General features: G+C 37.4%; 1 non-coding gene across 1 annotated transcript; it reads left to right on the forward strand.

The window, feature by feature from the left end:
* Positions 1 to 6,990: 6,990 nt before the first annotated feature.
* Positions 6,991 to 7,097, forward strand: LOC123613243 (U6 spliceosomal RNA). The gene has a single exon (XR_006720602.1). It is a non-coding gene; the product is annotated as a U6 spliceosomal RNA (small nuclear RNA).
* Positions 7,098 to 8,996: the final 1,899 nt, after the last annotated feature.

The raw sequence follows: 8,996 nt of genomic DNA on the forward strand, positions 1-8,996 counted from the left end.
GGCAGGGATGGGGAGAGGGGGGGTGCTGGCGAGGCTGGGGAGCAGCCGGCTGGCTGGCTGGCCGACTGGGTGGGGATGCTGGCGTGGCGGCTGTGCTGCCAGGACAATAGCTGGCTGGGGAATTCAGACTCTGGCCTTTCTGAGATGCTGGAGAGAGGCTTGCGTGGAGGTGGGGAGAAGTGGCCAAGAGGCTGCTGACAGAGCAGTTCACGTGGGCTAAAAATGCAGAAGAAGCAGGGGTAGGGGGATCTGTGGTCGGGGTCAGGGCAGAAAGGTCCTGTAAAAGTTTCTCAAAAGCTTTGGCATGGGACGGATGCTTAAGCCTCTGAGAGGTAGACTGGACAGCCTTATTTAGAATGGGCTCTCTGGGCATTTCCACAGCAATGCCTGGAGCAAGGCAGGGGTGGGAGTGAGGTGGGACGGGACAGGGAGCGCTGCCCATCTCTGAACAGCCCTTCACAGGACATCACCTCGCGTGCCACCCCTACTTTCTCTGGGCCAGTAGATAAGCACGCATCCAGACTTAAGGCTGTGTTCCAGGACAGCAGAATGGGACAGGTGAGGAGAAAGCCTTGCAGGCAGAGGTTCCGGAGGCAAAGAAAAAATATTTCTGTCCTGACTAGATTAAATTGGGACCAAATGGTGTCATAGTGGTTCCCCTAATTTATAGCATTCAATAATTTCAATTCTCTTGATATAAGCAATTTAAAAAATTTCCTTTCTTCCCTCATCCATTGGTTCGCTCATTTCTTAAACATGGCTGCATGCTAACACTGGCAATACAGGTGAATTGGACTTGCTCTCTGCCCTTAGGAAACCCTTGCTCTACTACCAAACTGGTCCTGCAAGCCACCTGCCTCTGAATCCTGGCAGAGTTTGTGAAACGTGGATCCCCAGGCCAACCTCCCAGAAATACTATTTTAGGAGGTTTGAGATGAAACTGTATTTTGACGAGACCCTGAAGTGGTTATTGTTATGCCCACTGAAGTTTGGGCACCATGCTTTGGAGAGGGAGAAAAACTCATGAGTCAAAGATAAACTCACAATAGAAATTAGAAAATATTTTGAACCGACTGATAATGAAAATATTATATCTGAAATCCTGTGGGATGCTGCTAAGGCTATGTTTGCTTAGAGAGAAATTTATAGCCTTAAACCTGTTTTTAAAAAAAACCTCCATCTCAAGAAGTTAGAAAAAGCAAGTTAAACTTAAAGAAAGTAGGAAAGAAATAACAGAGATAAGAGCAGAAATGAATGAAATAAAAAACGAGAACTAAAACAGAGAGAATCAAGAAAGCTAAAAGCTGGCTCTTTGGAAAAAAAAACTAGAAAAATCATAAATCCAGAAAAATATATAGAAGGCACATAACTAGTATCAGGAGCAAAAGGGGGCACTACAATATGGGTCAGAGGTACATTAAAATATAATGAGGCAGTATTATAAGGAACTTTATACCAATACATTTGAAAATTTTAATAAAATGGGGACTTTCCTGGAAAAATACAATTTATTAAAACTTTGACAAAAAATTTTAATCTGAATAATCCTATAACTATTATATCATTGAATTTATAATTAAAAAGATTTCCACAAAGAAGCCTCCAGACCTAGAAACTGTCAATGGGGAGTTCTACAAAATATTTAAGGCAAACTCCCCAATTTTCTAATTTTACACAAAATGTTCCGAAGTATTGAAGAAAAATTATATGATCAATTCCATAGATGAAAAAAATCATCATAACAAAAAAACTTAGCAAACTTAGTTTGCTAAGAATATAAGGGAAATTCCTTAACTTAATATACATTATCTGCAGAAAACCTATAGTAAACATCACACCTCTTTGGGAAATGTTGAATGCCTTCCCTCTAACATTGGGAATGAAACAAGAATGCTCACTATAACCACTTCTATTCAAATTGTACTAGAGGTCCTGGCTAGTGCACTAAAGCAAGAAAAATAAAAGACATAAGGATTAGAAAGGAAGATATAAACATACAACTTCATTAGTAGTCAAGAAAATATGAAATAAAACCGCACTCACTAGAATGACTAAAAAGAATAAGACAATGCTGAATATGAGAACTGAAGTGACAAATTCTCAAACAATGCTGATGAGAGAATAAATTAATATAATCACTTTGGAAATTGCTTAGCAATATCTACTAAGGGTGACTATATGCACACCCCATAACCCAGCAATTCTACTCCTAGATATATGCCCAACAGAAATGCTTATATATGCTTACCAAAAGGCATATACAATAATGTTCATTTCATAAAAGCACTATTTGTAATCGTCTGAACTGGAAACAATTCAAATGCCATTAACAGGAGAATGAAAAATAAATTGTAGCCTATTCACACAATTTGATACTACACATTGGTGAGAATAAATGCCCCACAACCATGTTCAACAATATGGATGGATTCCGCAAACATTATGCTGAGGAGAATAAACCAGACATAGAAGAGCACATACTATATGGTTTCATTTATTTAAAGGTCTAATACAAGTGAAGCTAATCTATGGTGATAGAAGTCAGAATCTTGATTGCATTTGGAGTCTGAGTAGGAAGCCCCAGGAGACTTTCCGGAGCGCTGGGAATGTTCTGTATCTTGATATTCGTGCTGATTACTTGGGTGGTTACTTAGTAATAATTCATTGAGAGCTGTACATTTTATGCCTCTTGTACATTTCTTAATATGTGTTATATTTCAATAAAAAGGTTTTAAACTATTTACAATAGCCAAGACATGGAAACAATCTAAATGTCCATCAACTGATAAAGAAGTTGTGATATGACCCTCCTGCACTGATGGTGGGAATGCAGTTTGGTGCAGCCACAGTGGAAAACAGTATGGAGATTCTTAAAAGACTAGGAATAGACTTACCATATGATCCAATAATCCCACTCATGGGCATATATCCAGAAGGAACCCTACTTCAAAAAGACACCTGCACCCCAATGTTCATAGCGGCACTATTTACAATAGCCAAGACATGGAAACAGCCTAAATGTCCATCGACAAACGACTGGATAAAGAAGCTGTGGTATATTTATACAATGGAATACTATTCAGCCATAAAAATGACAACATAAGGCCATTTGCAGCAACATGGATGTCCCTGGAGAATGTCATTCTAAGTGAAGTAAGCCAGAAAGAGAAAGAAAAATACCATATGAAATCGCTCATATGTGGAATCTGAAAAAACAAACAAAGCATAAATACAAAACAGAAACAGACTCATAGACATAGAATACAAACTTGTGGTTGCCAAGGTGGTGGGGTTGGGAAGGGAGAGACCGGGATTTCAAAATTTGTAGATACTGACAGGCATATGCAGAATAGGTAAACAAGAGTATACTGTATAGCACAGGGAACTGTATACAGGATCTTGTGGTAGCTCACAGTGAAAAAGAATGTGACAATGAACATATGTAGGTTCATGTATAACTGAAAAATTGTGCTCTACACTGGACACAACATTGTAAAATGACTATAACTCAATAAAAAATGTTAAAAAAGAAGTTGTGGTATGTATATATATGTGTGTGTGTGTATATATATGTGTGTGTATATATATATGTACAATGGAATACTGCTCAGCTATAAAAAAGAATAAAATAATGCCATTTTCAGCAACAGGGATGGACTTGGAGATCGTCATTCCAAGTGAAATAAGCCAGAAAGAGAAAAAAAAACCTACCATATTGTATCACTTATAACTAGACTCTAAAAAAAAAGACACAAATGAACTTTTTTGTAAGACAGAAACAGATTCACAGATATAGAAAACAAACTTAATGTTATCAGCAGGGAAAAGGGGTGGGAAGGGATAAATTGGGAGTTCAAGATTTGCTGATACTAACTAATATGTATAAAATAGATAAACAACAATTTTTTACTGTATAGCACAGGGAACTATATTCAATATCTTGTAGTAGCTTATAATGAAAAAGAATATGAAAAGGAGTATATGTATGTATATGGATGAGTGAAACATGCTGTAACCCATAAATTGACACAACATTGTAAACTGACTATATTTCAATTAAAAGTATTAAAAAATGAAAAAAGTAAAACAAGCCGTCAGAATGTTTCATCATCATGGGAAGCAAAGGTGGGAATTGGTTGCTGTGGCAGCTGGAAGATGTCAGGGGTGGTGTGGGGAGAGGTGTTGATACCCAAGATAAGTGTGGAAGAAGTGGAAGTGAGTTGGAAGATGTTTAAGAGGCAACATAGTGTAGTGGCTAATATATATAGTGTGTGTATATATGTATATACACATACACATGTAGTGTAGTGGCTAATATATAATATAGTGGCTAAGAGCACTGACTCTGGCTCCAAGGCTGTTTGGGTTTAAATCCATGCCTCTTACTTTTCTCATACCTCAAGTTCCTTATCTGTTAAATGAGGTAATAATAGTGCTTACAGCATAGGGTTGTGAAGATAAATGAGGTAATAATTGTAAAGTGTTCATAATAAAGTCAAGACATATAATTAGGACCATGCATGTCTTAATTAAATAAAAAATGGTGCCTAGGGGAGTGAAACAGCCTGTTGAAAGGCTTGGGGGTCCCAGAGGGCAAGGTGCATTTGGAGCACGGTGGGGGCAATCTGTTGTGGCCTGGGTGAGGGATGCTCCTCTGGCATGGGCCAGACCTGAATGCCAGGCTAACCTAAGACTTTCTCTTGAACACAGAGATATTGACCTGGACTCCTGCCATCTTGATTTGCCCTCAGTTTAGCTTCCAACCCATGTTCTTCTTAGGCCCTCAGGAGAAATGATTGTTCTGGTGAGATCATTGGATATGGCGAGGAACAGCAATGAGGAAAGAAGAACTTGCAAATGAGGGTGGGAGAGGCCAGCTGGACTCAAGCTCCCCACCCTACGATCCACCCTGAAGCAGCCTTCCTCCCTTTGCAAGGGGAAGAAAGAGTTCTCCAAAAAGGCATGTCTCTATGAGATAAGCACTTAAGATCCAACAGGCAGAGCTGTAGGGGGTGGGGAATAGGGGAAACCGAGTCATACGCTTATAGCCACAGTGCTTCATTTTTAATCAACTCCAACATTCTACTGATGGGAGAGCCCTGGTTCCCTTCTGCCTGTGCTCTTCTGTTTACCACCCACCCCGCCCCCAAGCAGGTGGGGAGATAAGCACATTTTAGAAAATGTCATAAGTTCTTCATTTCCTCCTATTCTTTTCTCTAAAATAACAGTACTCCACTACCAGGTGGGCAAAAGCACCTTAGTGGAGTTGCTGTGGTCTGCTTAACAAGTTCAGGCTGCAGTGAATTGGGAGAAAGAGTGCCATGTTTTACCATTCAATTATGCTTTTAAAAATTTAACACCTTAAAATGTGAAATGCAAGAGACAGAAATGTGCATAAGTGTTATACATACAGATTAACAAGTAGCTGTAAGGTGAAAACCCATGTAACCACTGCTCAGCTCAAGAAATAGAATATTAATGGTATCCAGAAGCCCCTAGCATTAATGATTCTTTTGTTTAAAAAAACCCCACATTCTTATCATAGGAATGGTCCACTTGGTGTCTATACAGTTGGGAATGGTTTGGTACATTTCTCACTCGTGTTTCACTGTCCTAGTTATTGAATCTAAACAAGGCTTTTACCCCAGGCTTGAATAAAAATGCTTCTTTCCAACTTATTTTGAAATTTTTCTTTCTTTTTTTTCAAATGGAGTTACTGGGGGTTGAACCCAAGACCTCATGCATGCTAAGCACACACTCTACCACTTGAGCTATACCCTCCCTGCTGGAATTTTCCTTAGTCTGGGTCCCCTTTCATTCTCTCAACAAACTTTAACTTTTTTATTATGAACATTTCAAACATATGAGCAGAGAGTAGTAGCATGAACACACACAGACACCCCACCAAGACTGGACAATGAATAAGATTCTGCCATATTTCTTTCATCACTTCCATTTTTTTCTTTTGTCAACATATTTAAAAGCAAATCACAGGTATTGAATCATATCCCTATATACTTCAGTATGCATTTCTAAGAAAGGACATAATTTTATAAAACCACAATTCCACTATTCCACTTATAGAAATAGTTCCTTGTAAAGTCCACAATTACTCAATTATCTTCATAATCAAATGTCTTTTTACAGTGGGCTTGTTCTAATTAGAACATCTTGCATTGTTTGATACGTCTCTTGAGGGTCCCTTAATTTAGAGCAAGTCTTCTCTTCCCACTTTTTGTGTCATGCCCTTGACTGCAGTTGTGCTGTAGAAGGACATCTGAATTTCTGTTTGCTCCCTTGTGGTGTCATTTAACACGTTCTTTACTCCCCACTTTTCCTGGAGATGGAAGTTAGCTCTAAGGATTCTGTTGCATTCAGGTAATTATTATTATTATTATTATTATTATTATTATTATTATTATTATTATTATTATTATTATTATTATTATCATCATCATCATCATCATCATCATCATCATTATCATTATTTGCAAGAATACTCCATAGATGGTGCTATGAGATTCCTATTTCATACCAGGAGGCATATAATATCTGGTGGTCCTGCTTTAATGATGTTAAAATTCATCAGTGGGTTAAGGTGGTAATAGCCTGATCCCTCCATGGAAAATTTCCCATCAACCTTTCATTTCATGATTTCATCTACTGATGAGTGTTGCCTGAATCAGTAATTTTATTAGGACTTGCAGAGTGGTAATTTTTAAAAAATTCTATCACTTTTGTACATTTATTAACTGGCATTTTTATGTAAGTAAAAACTTTCCTTCATCAACTCAAGATGCAGTTAATACAGAAAAGACAAGATAAAGATATAATTCTGTCATTACAAATGCCAACATTAGAGTAAGGAATTGATGCCCTATGGTTCCAATGGTTCAAATGAGGTTTTTGTTTAAACTTTTTCTTTTGCTTCTTGTTTTTAGTGTCATTATGAACTCATGGTTTTTGTCTTCTTTAAAAAATACATTTAGTGTGCTTGCTTTGGCAGCACAGACACTAAAATTGGAACAACACAGATAAGATTATCATGGCCCCTGTGCAAGGATGACACACAAATTCGTAAAGTGTTCCATATTTTTAGGTCCTGCTGTATAGTTCAGGGAACTATATTCAATATCTTGTGGTGGCCTATAATGGAAAAGACTATGAAAAGATCTGTCTGTCTGTCTATCTATCTATCTGAATCACTATGCTGTACACCAGAAATTAACACAACATTTTAAACCAACTATACTTCAATAAAAAATTTAAAAAATATTTAGTGTGTTTTGATCCATTGTAGTTATTATTCTATTTGATGATTCAATTGTCCCTCATTTGGCCAGTGGGAACCCTTTCAAGTTTTCTCCTGTACTTTTTTGACATGACACTAGTAAAACTTTGAAAGTTTTCATGATTTCAAGTATGAAAAGATGTTCCAGGCTCATATGAGACATTTCCTGCTCCAGATCTGAAATCAGCCATTTCTCCAAGGAGTCCTGGTTCTTTTTAGCTGAGATGTATTTGGATAACAAGATAAGGGTGCTAAAGGTGTGCACTGATAGTGGGTGTTACTGCTTCTAGGTATTTTCAATGAACAGAGCAAGAATGTTTTTTCTTTGAGAGAAACAAAAAAGTCATTGGATCACATGATATTTCCAATTCAAAATTAATATTCTAAGGTGTTTGTGCAATTTTAAAATTTTATACTTCAAAAGTGGCACTTTTACACTGAAAATCTTGGTTCCTAATAACATTTATATAATGGCTTCTTTGCAATAAAGCAACAAAACCAATATTTCTACCAACAATTAGACTCCTGAAAGAAATCTAAGATTTCTTAGCAGCTCTATTTGTCCGTGGAATATATTCCATTAAGGGTATGCATTCAAAACACAGTGTTCTAAAGTTGCTGGGAGTAATATTATCTTTGGAAGCTATGTCATAAATGTGATATAATTGGGTTTTACATTCCAATTTGTTTTCAATTTTTAGGGATTGGTTTTTAAATTTTTAATCGAATTTCAATTTTTGAATATGTAAAACATTTTTATATTTCCAATGTATATTCTAAACTGTATAACTTCAGGCGGGGAGGGTATAGCTCAGTGGTAGAGTGTGTGCTTAGCATGCCCACGGTCCTGGGTTCAATCCCCAGTGCCTCCATTAAATAAGTAAATAAATATACCTAATTATTTCCCCCCAAAAGAAGAATTTAATTAAACTACATAACTTCCATCCTGTCCCTACACCCTGTGTCACCCTCTCCTTTACTTTCTAAAAATTTGTTTTGGGGTTATCCTTCCCATGTTTCTCTTTGAAAATACAAGTATCTACCTATATGCTTATATATGTCTAACTATATAGACTCATATCATAATTATACATTGCATTCTCCCCTTTCTAACACAAAGGTAGTGACTGAATATACTGTTTTACACCTTCTGCAAGCATGTATTGAGTGCTCATTATATTCCCAGCACCTTGCTGAGGTACTCAGGCAAGAGAGATCCCACTTATCACCATGTTCTAGTGTATTTTTCGGTATTACAGTTAATTAGAGCTGCTGCTCTTATCTCTGTCTCTCAGAAGACAGTGCTCCTGGGTGCCACCTCAGTGTGACTTATTTATCTCCCATTATCTTGCAGCAAGCACTGACAGTGACAAACAGTTGTCCCTCAGCATGTCAAAAGAATAAACACATTTTTAATTACACAAGTGATGCATGAGAACATGCACACTGTGAGAAGCTCAAACAACACAGAAGTGTATGGAATAACAAGCCATGGTTTGCCATCACTCTCACCCAATGCCACTGCACTTGGTTGAAACAATTATTCCTATGGTGGTTGCCAAATGGTGATTTTTCTAACTCTATTATTCCTTCTACATTTAGAGTTCACATTCTACAATAAGGATGAACTCCTTCTCTCTCCTTCCTTCCTCCCTCTCTTCCTTCCTTCCTTTAGTTATATGCATTTGTGGATTCCTATTTTATT

The sequence above is a fragment of the Camelus bactrianus genome, chromosome X (assembly GCF_048773025.1).
Source record: "Camelus bactrianus isolate YW-2024 breed Bactrian camel chromosome X, ASM4877302v1, whole genome shotgun sequence".
Lineage (NCBI taxonomy): Eukaryota > Metazoa > Chordata > Mammalia > Artiodactyla > Camelidae > Camelus > Camelus bactrianus.